Raw genomic sequence first — 19419 nt, forward strand, 5'->3', positions numbered from 1 at the left:
TTGTGATGTTATAAACTGAGTTCTGGGAACTTCAAGTGGCTGTTCTCTTGGAGCTAGGTTGATGTGATGGGGGCTGAGAAATAAAGCTAGCTGGGGAGATTAGGACTGGATCACAAAGGACCTTATACATCATGCCGAAGATTTAGGACATCATGCGGGAATCTTCCTTTTGTGCCTGCATGCCCATGTTCTACCCCCTCCATACTGCTCTCTGCCCCAGGAGGTAGACTACATCTGCAGGGATCCTGGCATCTCTGGCTTTGAATCAGATTTGCTCAGTAGAAGCCTGGGGAGAGATGAAAGGAAGGAAGAAGAGCAAAGCCAGATATTTCTTCCCCTGGCTCCCTCTAGAGTTTTGCATTACCTGTGGCGCTTTACTGAAGGTCGTTGTTCCTCCCAGGGCAGACTGTTCTCCTCTGGATCCTGATACCCTTTTCCTCTCCTCATCTTTTTGGGCATCTGGGTAGCTCCAGTTTGTATAGTCTTCCATTGCTGTATAATCAATTACCCCAAAATGTAATGGGGTTAATTGGCTTTACCATGATATTTATTATGTCACAGTTTCCATGGGTCATTAATCTAAGGTGGGTCCTCTGGGTCAGTGTCTTTCAAAAGACGACAGTCAAGACATTGGCTGGGATTGCAGTTTCATCTGAAGGCTCACCTGGGGCGAGGCTCACTTCAAGCTCACTCCTGTGGTTGCTGGGTGGGTTCAGTTCCTTTAGTGCTGTGGGGCGATGGCCTCCATTCCTCCGTTCCTCCACTGTCAGTTTCTTGCTGCATGTGTTTCTCCACGGGACAGCTCACAACATGGCAGCTCGTTTTGACAGAGTGAGCAAGGAAGAAGAGTAAGAAAGGGGGTTGGTAGTGGGAGTCTCACTCTTTTATAACCCAGCCTTGGACATGACATCTTATATCCCTTCTGTTAGGAAGGAGCAGGTCTGTGGGTCCACTGCTAGGTGAGGGGTTTTGCACAACTCAGAGGTTCCGAGTGTTTCCTTATGGTTCTCCTATACTCTGCCACTTCTTGATACTTGGTCCTTTTTGAAATAAACCTTTCTTGAATTGTCCTATGTGTGCCATCTGTTTCCTGATAAAGCTCTGACTCACGCAGGTATTAACCCCAAAGCAGAGGAAAACCACTGAGACCTTGTTTTTCTTCATAAGGAAATTCACCGCAAAAAAGTTTGAAGCGGGGAAGTCATATGGTCAATGTGGAGAATGCACTTACGCAGAGAGGGTGTAAGAGAAATAGTAAAATTAGTAGGTCGAATGGTCTGGTGAGTTTACAGGAATCCAGGTGAGGGAAAACTGGTGGCCATATCATGGCAGTGGTGATGTAGATGAGTGGTATGTTTGAGAGATGTTTAGGAGGTAGAATCAACAGGATTTGGTGACTGCTAAGATGTAGGGTGGATTTGAGGGGAATAAGGAGGTATCTTTTCACCAGGTTGTACCTGGGAAATGGCAGAAGGTCTCTTGGAACCAATAAAATTTCGAACCAAGTAACTGTAGAGCTGGATTGCCTGCCCTTCTTCTCCTTGTGTGTAGAGAAGTCAAGTGTCACACAAAGAGTATGTAACTAGACCAGGGTGTCTGGGTATTGATTGCGGCCACACCACTAGCTCATTTTGGCCACGCATGAGTTGCTTCTGTTTTAAGTCGAGCTCTGCCATTTGAAGTGAGGGGTTAGCTAGGCTGGGTGATCTCAAAAATACTTTCAGTTCTCACATGCCAGGGCTTTCATAATCTAAAATAAAGACATCCACGTTTCCTTACCTGTTTATTGTTTCGTAGCCCTCTTTGTTTTCTTTCACATTTTCCTTAAAAAGTTAACCCAAGCAAAATTTTAAAAAGTCAGGTAAATCAGGATGTTTCAAACAAATGCTTTTTGCTCTTGCACATTTAGGGCTTCTTTTCTTTTTTTCTTTTAACATTAAATAAATTACCCAAGGACTAACTTCAGAGAGTATTCTGGGTAACTAATTTAATTGTTCAATCTGCATTTTAAGATTCCTTTCGTTAAATAGCTCGAAGGTTTTTTATTGCCTTAGGAAACAACTGTTCTGTTTTCCTTTTCCCCTAGGATTGGACTTGCCAGAGGAAAAGCACCCCATCACATTCTCTTGGTTGGCAGGAGGCAGGAGTGTGGGCAAGTCCCGGACTAGTGGTATCAGTGTCCGCAGATGAAAAGGGATGGTATTTTTAGTGTCGAGAATAGCTCAGTGTGGTTTAATATGATGTGTTTCCACGAGTATAACTTTCTAATTTGGAAAGCCTTTGGTGTGTTCAAGGCTTCATTTCATTTTTCCAGTTTTTCCCCCGCATTTCATTCCAAGGAGTCTAAGGTTTTACATTTTGTCAGTTTATTACCTTCACTATCGACACGTCTTTGTAGTATCCCTTACAGTACAGAGAGCTTGCACAGCCATAGGGTTCGGTCCCCATTCTCAGGATTTTGAACAAGAAATACTAGAATCTAACAGATATCCATGAAGGGAAAATAATGAAGTGTTTCAGTCATTGTGGGATAGGTGGATTGTTTTTTAAAAAATCTGTTTGCCAATATAAATCAAAACTGAAATTGGAAAAGTCTTTTGATTCACATCCTCACTTCTAAAAATGTATTACAATAAGGGAATGGAAAAAAATATACAAAGATATAAGTATAGACTTAGACATACACTCACTCCAAGAGAATATTCACACCTCTGTGGTGAGTAACATCAAAAGATATAAACCAATCAAATATCTGTTGAAGATGAATTAAAGGGGCGCCTGGGTGGCTCAGTCGGTTAAGCGTCCGACTTCGGCTCAGGTCATGATCTCACGGTCCGTGAGTTCGAGCCCCGCGTCGGGCTCTGTGCTGACAGCTCGGAGCCTGGGGCCTGCTTCGGATTCTGTGTCTCCCTTTCTCTCTGCCCCTCCCCCGTTCATGCTCTGTCTCTCTCTGTCTCAAAAATAAATAAACATTAAAAAAAATAAACAATAAAAGAAAATGAATTAAATACTCATGGGGGGTATAGGATTTATATTTGGGGTAACCCACCAGTTAGGTTACTGGGTCCCTGTTCTGGTATATCTACTAATTTTCTTGAAAGGAAGATGGTTACTGACACCCGGGGATATGGTATGATTGAATAGTCTGTATTTTTAAAACCCTACAAGACTTTGCCATTTTTGTTTTATAACATTTTTGTTTTATTTGCTAAACATAATGGTTATGTAGATTTACTAAAAAATTATTGTTGGGGCGCCTAGGTGGCTCAGTTGGTTAAGCATCCACCTTTTGATTTCGTCTCAGATCATGACCTCACAGTTCGTGGGATCAAGCCCCACATCTAGCTCTGCACTGATAGAGCACAGCCTGCTTGAGATTCTCTTTCCCTCTCTCTCTGCCCCCACTGCCCCCTGTGTTCTCTGTCTTCCTCAAAATAAATAAATAAACATTAAAAAAATAAATATTGTTTTCATTTTTTTATTTTCTACAGCTCTGTGCTTACCTCTGGGACCTTTTTTGTTTGGTCTGGAGAACTACCTTTAGTATTTTCTTGAGTGCAAGTCTGCTGGTGCAAGATTAAGGAAGATAATAAGGATTTATTGGCTCCCCACTCGATACCAAATACAGTGCTGGGTACTGTGCATACATTGAATCATGCGATCAGCAGAATAGCTTGTTAGGCAAATGGCGGTCAGCCTGTATGACATACAAGGAAACAGGATCAGAAGGAGTAAATAACTGGTATTGAGTTTTGAGTCTGGGTTTGCTTTATTCTAAAGTCTGTAATTTTTTTTTTCAAATAAATTGAATTATGTTAAAAAAAAAAAAACAAAGGAAATCTCAAAGTTGTTTGTAGTTAATTATAGGAAGGTTGGTATTGACAGGGTGGGCTTACAGAGGAGGAAGGAATTTCAGGAGAAATGGTTTGAATTGCATCTTTAAGAAAGGGGAGAATTTAATTCTGTAGGAAAAGCCAAGAAATGATTCTAGGTGATGGGGTTGTGTAAGCGAGGTTTGGTGATAAGAAAACCTAGATGTATTTAGGAGACAGTGTATTTTATAGCACTAAATCTAGGAGGTATGCCTCATGTAATAACAGCCTTATTCTTCATATGGAGAGCCTGAGGCAAGAAATCACTAAACATTTCTAGTTCTGAAACTCACATGGTAAAATATTGGTACAGCTGAGCTTTCTGCCAACTTTCTTTCTTTCCTTTTAAAAATTCCTTGTTTTCCATTTTAAGAGTAATAATTCATTTTCAAAAGAATATATGAACTAAAAACAAATCTCATTTATTCCTACCATGCAAATATGACCACAGTTAACATTTTGGTCTATTTCCTTCCAGTCTTTATATATATATGGGCTATACATATATGTGTATATATATATGTATATATATATGTGTGTGTATATATATATATATATATATATATATATACACACACATATAAAGCCCTGATATATATATAAATAATCAGGCTATATATATCAGGGCTTTATATATATATATATATATATATATATATATTTATATAATAGATATAAATATATATATTTAGATATAAATATATATATATAAATAGATATATCTAAATATATCTATTTAGATAGATAAATAGATATAAATATATCTATTTATATTTATCAGGGCTAGAAAGAAGAACAAAGCTGGAGGTATCACAATCCCAGATTTTGAAATACACTATAAAGCTGTAGTAATCAAAAGAGTATGTACTGGCACAAAATAGACACAGAGATCACTAGAGCAGGATGGAAAACCCAGAAATAAACCCACAATTATATGGTCAATTAACATAACAAAGGTCTATAACAAAGGGAGCAAGAATATACAACGGGGAAGACAGTCTCTTCAGTAAATGGTGCTGGGAGAACTGGACAGCTACATGCAGAAGAATGAAACTGGACCACTTTCTCACACCACACACAAAAATAAACTCAAAATGGATTAAAGACTACATGTGATACCTGAAACCATGGGAATCCTAGGAGAAAACATAGATAGTAACTTCCTTGACGGCAGTTGTAGAAACATTTTTCTAGAAATGTTTCCTCAGGCAAGGGGAAAAAAAAGCAAAATTAAACTATTGGGACTATACCCAAATAAAAGGCTTTTGCACAATGAAGGAAACCACCAACAAAACAAAAAGGCAACCTACTGAATGGGAGAAGATATTTGCAAATGATACATTCTATATGGGGTTGTTATCCAAAATATATGTAGAAGTCATACAGCACAACAAAAAAACCTCCAAATAATCCAATCAAAAGATGGGCAGAGGGCCTGAATAGACATTTTCCTAAGACATACAGAGGGCCAACGGAAACATAAAAAGGTGATTAACATCACTAATCATCAGGAAAATGCAAATTAAAACCACAATGAGGTATCACTTTACATCTGACAGAATGGCTAGTCTCAAAAAATACAAGAAACAACAAACATTGGCGAGGATGTGGAGAAAAATGGTGGGAATGTAAATTGGTGCAGGCGCTGTGGAAAACAGTATGGAAGTTCCTCAGATAATTAAAAATTGAGTTACCATATGATCTAGTAATTCCTCTGCTGGGTATTTACCCAAAGAAAATTAACACTAGTTTGAAACAATATATGCACTCCTGTGTTTATTGCAGCATTGTTTGTAATAACCAAGATATGGAAGCAACCCAAGTGTCCATCCATTGATGAATGGATAAAGAAAGATATTACCAGCCATGAAAAAGAATAAAATCTTACTATCTGCAACAACGTGGATGGACCTAGATGGTATAGTGCTAAGGAAATAACACAGATACCATGTGATTTCACTCATGTGGGATTTAAGAAACAAATAAACAAAGAGCCAGACAAAAATACCCCACTCTTTAAAAAAATTTTTTAATATATATTTATTTTTGAGAGAGACAGAGCGTGAGTGGGGGAGGGGCAGAAAGAGAGGGAGACACAGAATCTGAAGCAGGCTCCAGGCTCCGAGCTGTCAGCATAGAGCCCGACGCGGGGCTTGAACTCCCAAACTGCGATACCATGATCTGAGCCAAAGTCGGACGCTTAACCAGCCGAGCCACCCAGGTGCCCCAAAAACCCAGTCTTTAAAAAAAAATTATTTATTTATTTATTTTGAGAGAGAGAGATGACACGAGAGGGGGAGGGGGAGAGAGAGAGGGAGAGAGAGAATCCCAAGTAGGCTCTGCATTGCCAGTGTAGAACCCAACGTGGGGCTCGAACGCACGAACCGTGAGATCATGACCTGAGCTGAAACCAAGAGTCAGATGCTTAACTGACTGAGCCACCCAGGTGCCCCTAAACAACCCCCCCCCCGCCCCCCACCTCGTAAATACAGAGAACAAACTGGTGGTTGACAGGGGAGGTGGGTGGGGGATGGGTGAAACAGATAAAGGGGATTAAGAGTACACTTATTGAGCACTGAGAAATGTATAGAATTGTTGAATAACTCTATTGTATGCCTGAAACTAATATAATCCATGTTAATTATAAAAATAAAATAAATAATTAAAAAAATAAAAGAAATATATATTAGCCTAGTGGGTAATCGTAATGTATACACTATTTTATGTTTTCCTACCATTGCCTAAGCATTAATCCGTGCCACAGTATGTCGTCATAATCATAGTTTTGAAGATTGTATTATATTCCGAGTAGATAATGTACCATAATTTACTTATTCAGTTCCTTATTGTTAACAGCAAAATTTAGAATTTCTAAGTCAGAGGCATGACCTGTGTCGTGTCTCCTGACATATTGTTTACCAGAAGGTCAGTATTAGTTTCTGCATCTGTAGGCTGGCCTTCTCTGGGTTGTTGTCAGCTTTCACTGAGCTTAAGAAAGAGGGCGAGGGGATCTCCAGTAATTAGGGCTGGAGTATTATTCCCTCTCTACCTCGAGACCAGATGCCCATCCTAATGTCTAGCTAGCTTTGCAGCACTCCCCTTATCTTGAGAGCCTCAACGCCTGGGTATTAGAAAATTTCAACTTGGAACCTTTCCAAGCCTTTTGCTATTTTATTCTCTATTTGTTTTTCTTAAGCAACTAACTAAATAAGAATAACATTTCAACCTCTTTCCATTCCCCACCCCCCCCCCCAGCATTTTTCCTGCCTGCACCACCTCTGCCTCCAGTTTAACCATGGGGTTGGTTCTTAAATTTTAAAGCTAAATACAAAAGCACAGTTCTGAGATGCAGCCAAGTTCTGCAGCCAAGTTTGAAGAATAAAACTTTTAAAACAGCTCTTCTGTCACACACTTGCGAGGGGAGGCAGGCTTTGCTATAAATAAGGCACATTCCATTTCTATCTCATCCTTTGCAGCCCTCTTGGATAATGCTGTTTGTATATGACTGCAGTGTTCTCTCGCTGCCCACTCACCCTTTCAACCTTCCCTTTTAGATCACATTTTATTTAAGTGCTCGGTAGTTCTGGAGTTTAGGGACCCTGCTTGAGAGAGGAGTACAAGTTTCCTTTCATTCTTTGGGGTTAAGTGTACAAGATAAAGTGGCTGACTTGTAAGAAACTACATTTTATCTGAGACATTTTTAGCAGCTGCCGTATTAGTTTCCTATGGCTGCTGTAACAAATTACCACGAAATTAGGGCTTAAAACAAAACAAATTTGTCCTCTCATGGTTCTGGAGGTCAGAAGTCTAGAATGATTAGGCAGGACTGTATTGCTTCCGGAAGCTCTAGGGGAGAACGCATTTCCTTCCTTTTCTAAGAGGCTGGCCCCATTCCTCAACTCATGATCTTGCCTCGCTCTGACCTCCTTTGGCCATTGTGCCTCCTTCTCTGACTCTGCCCCTCTTGCATCCTTCTTATAGGAACCCGTGGTTCCATGGATCCCCCCCCCCCCCCCCATGTAATCCAGGGTAACCTCCCCATCTTGAAATCCTTAACTTAATCATGCTTGCAAAGTCCCTTTTGCTGTGTAAGGCAGCATATTCACAGGTTTTGGGAGTTAGGATGTGGACATCTTGGTGGGGGGAGGTATTCTGCCTACTACTTAGAAAAGGGAAGGAAAAATAATTTTGGAATTTTATCTATTTTTCATAGCTACAGAGAGGATGTGCTGAAGGATTGGTTTTCCTTCTAGTGTTTGGGATGGTAGATATGTAGCAACCTAAATTAAATCTAAGATGTCCGTTTGTGTTTGCTAATGTCCCTTTGAAGACAGGAAAGAGGAACCTTTCAGTGGCTGGCAGTGAGGATGGGGGGGGGAGGTGTCTTAGTTAAAGACCTTCCTTCCTTCCTTCCTGGGTACTTATATTAGGCTCTTCTTAGGGCATTGAGGAGAAATGACCAAGCAGATGCATTCTAAGTAAATGAAGGAAAACCTCCTTTACTAGAGCCTCCTACGGAGTGGCTTTCTTATGGGACTGTTCATCTCCAGTTATTTTAGATTTTAGAATATATAAAAATTGTGGTACTGAGCAGTGCAGTTAATCAACACTGTCTTCATGGCTGGCTGGAGAGTACAGTAGGAGACCATGACCTTGCATTCTTTTTTTTCAAGCAGTAGGAGAGCACTGGCAAAATGCACTCTTCTTAGCCTGAAGGCTAAAGGAATGTGCCAGTCTGCTTGTTGACTCTCCCGAGGCCTCTCTTTTCACCATTTTTCATGTTCTGGTGAGGAGTCATGACACATAATGGCAGACAAAAGGTGCACAGGTGATAATGTTGGCTGTAAAACCACCAAGCAACAGCACGACCCTGGACGTTAAAATGATTCAAGGCAGATGAGCCCCTCCAAGGAGCTAGTCAAGAGAACAGATGATAAAGCCTAACCGTCAGCAAGGGATTGGAGTGAGCTTTTCTTCCTAAAAGGAATGATTACTATCACTAACTTCACTGCCTGCTGGGGAAGGAGAGGTAGGTAGTTGAAAGCAAGATCTACTGTGGCCAGTGACATGCTACAATTTTAGGACAGGGGATAGCAAAGTACTTGCCCTTGGACCTAACTCATCCTCATGTCAGTTCTTGTAGAGCCCTTGGACTAAGGGTAGTTTTTACGTTTTAAAATGGTTGGGAAAAAATTTAAAAAGAAGCAATATTCCATGATGTGTGAAAATCACGTAAAATTCAGATTTCAGGGTTTGTACCACAAGACTTATGGAAACACATCCATGCTACTCATTTATCAGGTATCTGTGGCTACCACAGAGGAGTTGAGCGGTTGTGGCAAGAGATTGACCATATGCCTGACAAAGCCTAAAATATTTACTAACTGGCCTTTTATAGAGAAGTTTGCAGCCTCTGCTTTTGGGGATTTGGAAGAGACTGAAAAAGCCTCTGCAAATGTCCTTGTTGGGACAATATTTCCATAGGAACCAAGACCCAGTGATTCCGCCCAGTGGAAACTCATTTCTAGGAACCCGTGGGGAGTCTGGCTGGAGAACGGGTATACACGATAACCCGGAAACCAGGTCCATTCGTATGCTCTAAATAAGACACAAATCCTCCCATTCACTCCTGGAATAGTATCTCTCCTTTGCTGAGAGGGTCACAGAGTTTATTCCAGTACTTTATTGAAGAGATTCTGTTTGGTTGGTTGTTTGTTTTTTCTTTTTAATGAAGAATGGCATATTGGGCTGCTGGAAGTGTTGGGCTGTGTGTTCTGAAATATCCCAGTAGGACAAGTGCCAGCTACCTACGTTTCAGATGCAATGTCCAAATGGCTCTCATTTTTCCAAGACCCACTTTGTCCAGGCATCGGGCCAGTGCCTTGGCACATGACGGCTCACACCGACAACACCTCTGCAGGATCCCTGGGTGCCATTCCCACTGGGTGCCATTCCCCTATGAAGAAGGGGGCTCGTAGTGGGTATGCCTGTGCCTGAAGGCTGCTGTGAGCAGGAGACCACTTCTTCGTAGGCCAGGCTCTTTTCACAAGACCCGGAAGGAGCAGGCCAGCCACTGGGGGAGCTGCTTAGTTCTGGTCTTTTCTCTCCGATAGCAGGGCTAGCACGACCTCATAAGCAAACTACTCTAATCACTGAGTTATAGTACTCAGTGATGGCGTTAACTTCCATCACTTAGGTTGTGTCGATGTCTTGACTGTTGCGAATATGCTGCAGCAGGCAGGGCGCAGACATCGTTTTGAGATACTGATTTCGTTTCGAGATACTGATTTCGTTTCCTTTGGCGGTATACCCAGACGTGGGATTGCTGGATCGTGCGGTAGTTCTGGTGTTTTCTGAACCTCCGTACCATTTTCCTCAGTGGCTGTACTAACGTACATTCTGACCAAGAGTGAATAAGGATTCCCTTTTCTTCTCATCCTCACCAACGCTTGTTATTTCTTGTCTTTTTCATGATGGCCATTCTAACAGCGTGAGGTGACCTATCATTGTGGCCTTGATTTGCATTCCCAAAAGCCAAGCTATGGACACAACCTAAATGTTTATCAGTGGATGAATGGAGAAAGAAAATTTGGTGTGTAGATACAATGGAATAGGATTCAGGCATAAAAAAAAAAAAGAAGAAAACCCTGTCATTTGTGATCACACGGCTGAACCTGCAGGACATTGCACTGAGTGAAATAAGCCTGATGGAGAAAGACGAATACTGTATGGCTTCATTTATATATGGAATTTAAACAAAATAAAAATGAACGCATAGAACCAGAGAGTAGATGGTGGTGGGGGCAGGGGGTGGAGGAAACGGGGAGATGTTGGTCAAAGGGTACAAACCTTCTGTTGTAAGATGAATGAGTCCTGAAGGAGCTAGTGCACAGCATGGTGAGTATAGTTAATAATACTATATTTTACTTGAAATTTGCTAAAAAAGTACCTCTTAAGTGTTTTCACCACACACACACACACACACACACACACACACACACAGGTAACTATGTGAGGTGATGGGTGTGTTAATTAACTTTGTTGTGACAAGTATTTCATAACATATATGTATATCAAATCACGTGCGCTTTGTGCGCTTTGTATAGGTACAATTTTATGTGCCACTTATACCTCAATAAATTTGGGGAAAAATGTGAATTTCCATTCTATAGTTGCTCGCCGCAGTCCATATCCCTCGTGTTATGTGTGCGGAAGTCCTGAGATACTATTTATCCAAACGTTGTAAGATGAGGAAACTGAGGCTGGTGTAGGGTCAACTAGCCTCTGGTGGCTGAGCCAGACCTTCTGACCTCAGGGTCTGGCGTCCTACACACTACTTCCCACAGCTTCTCCGTGAGGCCAGGCCTCCAGCCACCGAGCCATGGCATCTAAACCAGTCGTAGCAGAGGACTGTGCTACATACAGTTTAGGCATATGGAGCTTGGGTTCATCCTAATGGTGGTCACCGGCCGACCTCCAAAGACCGGTTTTGCATCCCGGGTATTTTTTGGCTTTACTCTCAAACTGTTGCTGTGTCGAGTACAGTCTCTTTCTCTTCCTCATTAACACATCTGTGGCTTGTGTTTCAGCCCCAGGCCAAACCAGACCAAACCCAAACTGGATTTCCATTCGTGTTCCTTTTGCCACGTGGCTCCAAATCAGGAAAGGTATAAGGCATGCATTCTGCTCACAAAAAGACTTAAAAATTGTGGGAAAACGCACTTTCAAGGAAGGTTTGTGTCCTTTGGGACATAGGAATATACCATTAATCACAACTGTGCCTCACAGCTGCACAAGTTATTAAAAGAGCTCATTTTAAGCCAATTTTAAATATCAGAGATCGTTCTTCAGCACATTCAACAAGCACTCTGTCCCGGTTTTGCCCCGATCCCCGCACACTCCTTCTCAGTCTTCAGCCCTGGAGTCGCCTCCTCTGCCCACCCTGTGACTCCTTGGCCCCCTTCTCTTCTCCATGCCATCTGGGAGCAACCTCGCGCTCTGTGTATGCTGACTTGGGGATTCCGCAAAAGCTCTCCCCTCTCCAACCTCCACATGCCTATATCCAGCTGCTTAAAGGATGTCTCTGTTTGAGTCCTCCTCACTGCAGACTCAACAGGTAGACTCTAACTCCTGTTGGCCTGCCTGAGACCGTGCTCCCGCTAGAATTCAGTGGCTGGTGTCACATCATTCATCCAGCGAGCGTCTGAGTACAAACCTAACATGATTCTCTTTGACAAAACTCTATGCCTCTATGCCACGTAAATATTTTTATTTTTGTATGTGTTACCTTTTGTGTTTGCCTCCTTACAATATTGTAAATGCGTGGCACCCGGTAGGCAATAAATAAATGTTTGGTGGGCAGACCTATTGATAAGCATTCCTGAAACATATCCCATTACCTTTCCCGGATGAGATTTGCTACCACATGACTTCTCTTTGCACCGGGTAGACTGTGCAACTCCATTTTTGGTGCATAGATTGGTAGCGTCTCTCCGAGCTTTGCAAACTTATTTATCTTAGGAATTATTGAGCTTGGCTGCTGTCCACATCATGTAACAATTCTGCTGTCACATTTTCCTCCTTGCTTGCTTTCTTCCCTCACCCCCAACTTCTCATATTCCTATCTGTGAACAAGAACGCAAAGAAATGAAGACAAGAATACAAACCCATATTTCTCTCACCAATTAAAAATATCTTTCCATCTTGTTTTACTATTCAATGAGTTCCTTGTCCTCTTTCTATGTCAAAATTAAAACAGCTTCTTTCCTTCTTAGTGTCTTTAAATTTTTTTTCTTATTGCAGAAATGATTCATGTTTACTATAGACAAAGTTAGAAATTATAGACAAACACAAAGAAGGAAATAAAATGTATAACCTATCTTGCTCACAGAGCTATAGTTAACTTTTCAAATTACCTAGTTCCAGGGACACCTGGGTGGCTCAGTTGGTTGGGTGTCCGACTTTGGCTCAGGTCATGATCTCGCAGTTTGTGGGTTCGAGCTCCACATTGGGCTCTGTGCTGACACCTCAGAGCCTGGAGCCTGTGTCTCCCTCTCTCTGCCCCTCCCCCGCTCTCGCTCTCCCTCTCACTCACTCTCTCTCAAAACTAAATAAACGTTAAAAAAATTTTTTTAAATACCTTGTTCCATCCTTTTTTATTTTCCTATGTACATATTTCAACAAAAATGTTGACTTGCACTTGCTGTTGGAAAACTTCTTTTTACTGACTGGGTTGAGAACGTGTTCCCATGATGGCAGATATTTCTCTAGATCAGGTGTCAACAAACTTTCTTTGTAAAGGGCCAGATAGTAAATATTTGAGGCCTTGTGGGACGTACTGTTTCTTTTTAAACTACTTAACTCTGCTGTTGTATTGTGATATGCAAATGAATGAGTGTTGCTTTGTTCCAATAAAACTTTATTTTCAAATCAGGTGGTTGGCCAGGTTTGACTCATGGCTGGGCCATGGTTTGCTTATGCTTGCTCTAGAATACCATTTTTAATGGCTGAACAGTATTCTACTTTATCAATATATCATGATTTACTTAACCAATCAGAATAATAGCTAATATTGCTGGAGGCTTTATACTGTGTTTCACATATTGAAAGGCTTGTTCTATTTCCTTTCTCACTTTTCCTGCCCATAGCTCTGTGAAATGTAGGTATTATTCTTTCTATTTAACAGATGAGGAAACTCAGATAAAAAACAGGTAGGTAATTTGCCTCAGGTTAGATGGCTGTTAAGTAGAAAAGGCAAAATTTAATTTGTTTTGAGATTTAGAAGCCATGCTTTTAAGTACTCCTTATATTTTTATACACATTGGTGATTATTTCCTTGGGATAAATCCCTAGAATTAGAATAACAAGTGCATCTTAAGGCTTTTGATCTGTGTTTCCAGGTTGATATGTATGGCCAGATCCTATTTCTTGGGGGTATATAGCAGCACTGTGTGCCTGACACCCCTACCTGTATCAGGGACTTTTTAAAACCTTAGCAAGAATACTTCATTGTTTTATATCATATTAAAAATTATAAACACGGATGAACATTTCCCTTATGCATATTTCTCATTTATGTTTCTTATTAGGTGAATTTCTCATTCATGTCCTTTCCTCATTATTCTATTAGAGCAGTTGTCTTTTTCTATTGATTTATTGGAGCCTTTCATGTAAGGAATTCCTCTGGTGTTTTAGTTGATGTTACACGGCTTGTTATGAAAATGGTCCATTTACTTGAAAAAGCTATTGTCTTTACAATTAAAGAGAGTTAAGCAGAAAAAGTATTTGGCTTTAACATAAAGCACTAGACTTCTGAAATTAAACAAACAAAAACAACAAAAAACCCTGTAAGGTAAGACAGAACTTATTCCTGCTGAGGAACTTGTCCCTTTAGTTCACATCTTCTTAAGTCACTAGGATTTGAGTTCTTTAATTGGAACTACTGCTTTGCCGTGGTCATGGCAACACATCTTAGCTGCCATGAACAGCATATACCTTTACAAAATATTTTTTAGGGAGTGGTTTTTGGATGGAATGTATTATCCAGCGTATTCATGGAGAGTCTAGATGAATTAATGGGTGGTAGAACAATAATTGTATAATAATAATAGTAATAAAAATAGTGAAATTAACTATAGATACTTAATATCATAGTAGTAGTTAATAGTAGATAGTTACTATCTCCTGATCACTTACTATATTCCAGCCACAATGCTAAATGCTTTCTATTATTTAATTTGATCTTCACTATAATGCTAAGTCATAGATATTGTTATTATCCCTGTTTTATACATGAAGAAACAGACCAAAAACCTAGGTGGCTTACCCCGGACTTTAGAGCTGCTAAGTAGGAGTGAGCTTGACTTTGACCCTGATGCTCTACCGTCAGAGACTTACAGGCTTATTACAGAAAGATGTTGGGGTATGTGCTTACTTGTGTGCACATGTGTGGCAGATAATCTTGATTGTCAAAGGTGGAGACAGCACTGCTAGACTCTAGTAACCCTAGGATCAATGGGCCATGAATCTGACCCAGGATTCAGAACCCATGCTCTTGTAAAGATCAGAGTTAGGATGCTTAATTAGATTCAAAGAGCCCAAAGGGTAGCTGCTCCAATACAGTCTATCTCAGGTTTCTCTTGAGGACCGTCGAATTGGAAGAGGACATCTGATGGGGAAAGGCAGAGTTGTAGGACTCCCTAGGCACTAGAAAAGAAGAACCATTTTTTTCCTTCCAACTTTATTGAAGTATAATTGACAAAAGTGTGTGTGTGTGTGTGTGTGTGTGTGTGTGTGTGTGTGTATCACTTTTTCTTTATTCCTCCATCAACTGACACTTAGATTGCTTTTGTGTGTTGGATATTGTAAATAGTGTTTCAGTGAACAAGGAAGTGCAGAGATACTGATGTATCTCTGGAAGTGAGAGGAAGTCTTTGAGATACTGATTTGATTTCCTTCAGAAATGAAAGGGTTCTCTTTTTCCCACATCCTCACTAACTCTTGTTATTTCTTTTGTTAACAGCCATTCTAACAGGTGTGAGGTGACATCTTATTCTGGTTTTGATTTGCATGATTAGTGATGTTGAGAATCTTTTCATGTACCTTTTGGCCATTTGAATGTCTTCTTTGGAAAAATGTTTATTTAGGTCCTTTGCCTATTTTTAGGTTGGATTGTTATTATTTTTGCTACTGAGTTGTAGGAGTCCCTTATAAATGTTAGATATAACCCCTTATGAGGTATAGTTTATGAATAAGTCCTCCTATTCTGTAGGTTGCCTTTTCATTTTGTTGATTGTTTCCCTTGCTGTGCAGAAGGTTTTTGGCTTGTTGTAGTCCCACTTGTTAATTTTTTATTTTGTTGATTGTGCTTTTGGTGTCACGTCAAAAAATCATTGTCCAGACCAACCTTAAAGAGCTTTTAGCCTATGTTTTCTTTTAGGAGTTTTACAGTTTCACCTTTTACATTTAAATATTTATTTATTTAATTTTAATTTACATTCAAGTTAGTTAGTGTATAGTGTAATAATGATTTCAGGAGTAGAATTCAGTGATTCATCCCCTACCTATAACACCCAGTACTCATCCCAACAAGTGCCCTCCTCAATGCTCATAGCCCATTTAGCCCATCCCTCCATCCCAAACCCCTCAGTTTTTTCTCTGTATTTGAGTCTCTTATGTTTTGTCCCCCCTCCCTGTTTTTATCTTAGTTTTGCTTCCCTTTCCTAATGTTCACCTGTTTTGTATCTTAAATTCCACATATGAGTGAAGACATATTTGTCTTTCTCTGACTGACTAACTTCACTTAGCATAATACACTCTAGTTCCATCCACATTGTTGCAAATGGCAAGATTTCATTCTTTTAAAAAAATTTTTTTAATGTTTATTTTTGAGAGAGTGAGAGAGTGCGAGCAGGGGAGGGGCAGAGAGAGGGAGACACAGAACCTGAAGCAGGCTCCAGGCTCCAAGATGTCAGCACAGAGCCTGACATGGGCTCGAACCCACAAACTGCGAGATCGTGACCTGAGCTGAAGTTGGACGCTTAACCGACTGAGCCATCCAGGTGCTCCAAGATTTAAATCTTTTTGATTGCCAAGTAATATTCCATTGTATATATATATATATGTATATATATATATATATATATATATATACACACCATGTCTTCTTTTTTTTTTTTTTTTTTTAATGTTTTTTTTGAAAGAGACAGAGACAGAATGCAAGTGGGTTGGGGCAGAGAGAGAGGGAGACACAGAATCTGAAGCAGGCTCCAGGCTCCAAGCCATCAGCACAGAGCCCGTCGTGGGGCTCTCACGAGCTGTGAGATTGTGACCTGAGCTGAAGTCGGACGCTCAACCGACTGAGCCACCCAGGCGCCCCTGTACCACATCTTTATCCATTCATCAGTTGATGGACATTTGGGCTCTTTCCATATTTTGGCTGCTGTACATAGTGCTGCTGTAAACATTGGGGTGCATGTGCCCCTTTGAAACAGCACACCTGTATTCTTTGGATAAATACCTCGTAGTGCAATTGCTGGATTGTAGGGTGGTTCTATTTTTAATTTTTTGAGGAACCTCCGTACTGTTTTCCAGAGTGGCTGCACCAGCCTGCATTGCCACCAACAATGCAAAAGAGATCCTCTTTCTCCTCATCCTCGCCAACATCTGTTGTTTCCTGAGTTGTTAATTTAGCCATTCTGACAGGTGTGAAGTAGTATCTCATTATGGTTTTGATTTGTATTTCCCTGATGATGAGTGATGTGGAGCATTTTTTCATGTTAGCCATCTGGATGTCTTTTTTGGAAAAGTGTCTATTCATATCTTTTGTCCATTTCTTCACTGGATTATTTGTTTTTTGAGTGTTGAGTTTGATAAGTTCTTTATAGACTTTGGATACTAACCTTTTGTCTGATATGTCATTTGCAAATATCTTCTCCCATTCTATTGGTTGCCTTTTAGTTTTGCTGATTGTTTCCTTTACTGTGCAGAAACTTTTTGTCTTGATGAGGTCCCAACAGTTCATTTTTGCTTTCGTTTCCCTTGCCTCCGGAGACGTGTTGAGTAAGAAGTTGCTGCGGCTGAGGTCAAAGAGGCTTTTGCCTGCTTCCTCCTCTAGGATTTTGATGGTTTCCTGTGTTACATTGAGGTCTTTCATCCATTTTGAGTTTATTTTTGTGTATGGTGTCAGAAAGTGGTCCAGGTTCATTCTTCTGCATGTCGCTGTCCAGTTTTCCCAGCACCACTTGCTGAAGAGACTGTCTTTATTCCATTGGATATTCTTTCCTGCTTTGTCAAAGATTAGTTGGCCATACATTTGTGGGTCCATTTCTGGGTTCTCTATTCTGTTTCATTGATCTGAGTGTGTCTGTTTTTGTGCCAGTACCTTACTGTCTTGATGATTACAGCTTTGTAATATATCTTGAAGTCTGGAATTGTGATGCCTCCAGCCTTGGTTTTCTTTTTCAAGATTGCTTTGGCTATTTGGGGTCTTTTCTGGTTCCATACACATTTTAGGATTGTTCGTTCTAGCTCTTTGAAGAATGCTGGTGCTATTTTTGATAGGGATTGCTACATTTAGGTCTTTAATCCATTTCCAGTTAATTTCTGTGAGAGGTGTAAGATAGGGCTCCCATCTCATTCTTTGGATGTGGATTACAGTGTTTCTAACACTGTTTATTGAAGAAACTATGCTTTCTCCATTGTGTGTTCTTGTGTTTCTTATCAAAGATTACTTGACCATATATCTGTGGATTTATTTCTGGGTTCTCTATTCTGTTCTATTGGTCTCTGTGTCTGTTTTTAGCCCAGTATCATACTGTTTTGATTACTATAGATTTGTGATATAGTTTGAAATCAGGAGTTGTGATACTGCCAGCTTTATTCTTTTTTCTTAAAATTACTTTGGATATTCTGAATCTTTTGTGATTCCATATGAATTTTGAGATTTTTTTCTATCTCTATGTAAAATGCCATTGGACTTTTGATAGGGATTGTGTTGACTTTGTACATTGCTTTGGGTAGTATGGATATTTTAATAATATTAATTCTTTCAATCCATAAACATGTGATATCTTTCCATTTATTTGTGTCTTTTTCAGTTTCTTTCATCAGTGTCTTAGTATTCAGTGTATAGGTCTTTCACGTTCTTGGTTAAATGTATTCCTTTCTTCATTCATTCTATTGTAAATGGAAGTTTTTTCTTTATCTCTCTTTCAAAAAGTTCATTTTTAGTGTATAGAAATACAACTGATTTTTGTATGTTGATTTTGTATTCTGCAACTTTACCGAATTCATTTATGCTAAGTTTTTTTTGGTTGAGTCTAGAGGTTTGTTTGTTTTACACACACACACACACACACACACACACACACACACACACACACACATTAGGATTATGTCATTAGCAAACAGAGGCACTTTTACTTGTATCTTTAAAAAATTTTTTAAAAAATGTTTTATTATCCATATTTGAGAGAGAGGAAGACAGAGCGTGAGCAGGGGAGGGGCAGAGAGAGAGAGAGAGAGAGAGAGACAGAATTCGAAGCAGGCTCCAAGCTGTCAGCACAGAATCTGACACGGGGCTTGAACCCACGAACCATGAGGTCATGACCTGAGCCAAAGTCAGACACTTGACTGAGCCACCCAGATGCCCCTTACTTCCACCTTTCTAATATGTCTGTCTTTCTCCTTTTCCCTTTTCTTTCTTTCTTTCTTTCTTTCTTTCTTTCTTTCTTTCTTTCTTTCTTTCTTTCTTTCTTTCTCTTTTTTCCTTTGCCTAATTATTTAGGTTAGGGCCACCAGTATTATGTTGAATAGAAGTGGTGGAGAGTGGGCATTGTCTTGTTTCTGATTCTAGAAGGAATACTTTCAGCTTTTCACTGTTGAATATGTCAGCTGTGGTGTTGTTATATATGACTTTTCTTAGGTTGAGGTACATTCCTTTTATACCTAATTTGTTGTGTTTTTATAATGAATGGATGTTGAATTTTGTCAAGTGTTTTATTCTGCAGCTATAGAAATGATCATATGATTTTGTCCTTCATTTCAT

General features: G+C 40.0%; 1 protein-coding gene across 1 annotated transcript in view; it reads left to right on the top strand.

Moving 5' to 3' along the window:
* RGS6 (regulator of G protein signaling 6) overlaps window positions 1-19419 on the top strand; it is a 585661-nt gene that overhangs the window by 59007 nt on the left and 507235 nt on the right. The window lies entirely within an intron of this gene.

This window comes from Panthera tigris, chromosome B3 (genome assembly GCF_018350195.1).
Source record: "Panthera tigris isolate Pti1 chromosome B3, P.tigris_Pti1_mat1.1, whole genome shotgun sequence".
NCBI lineage: Eukaryota > Metazoa > Chordata > Mammalia > Carnivora > Felidae > Panthera > Panthera tigris.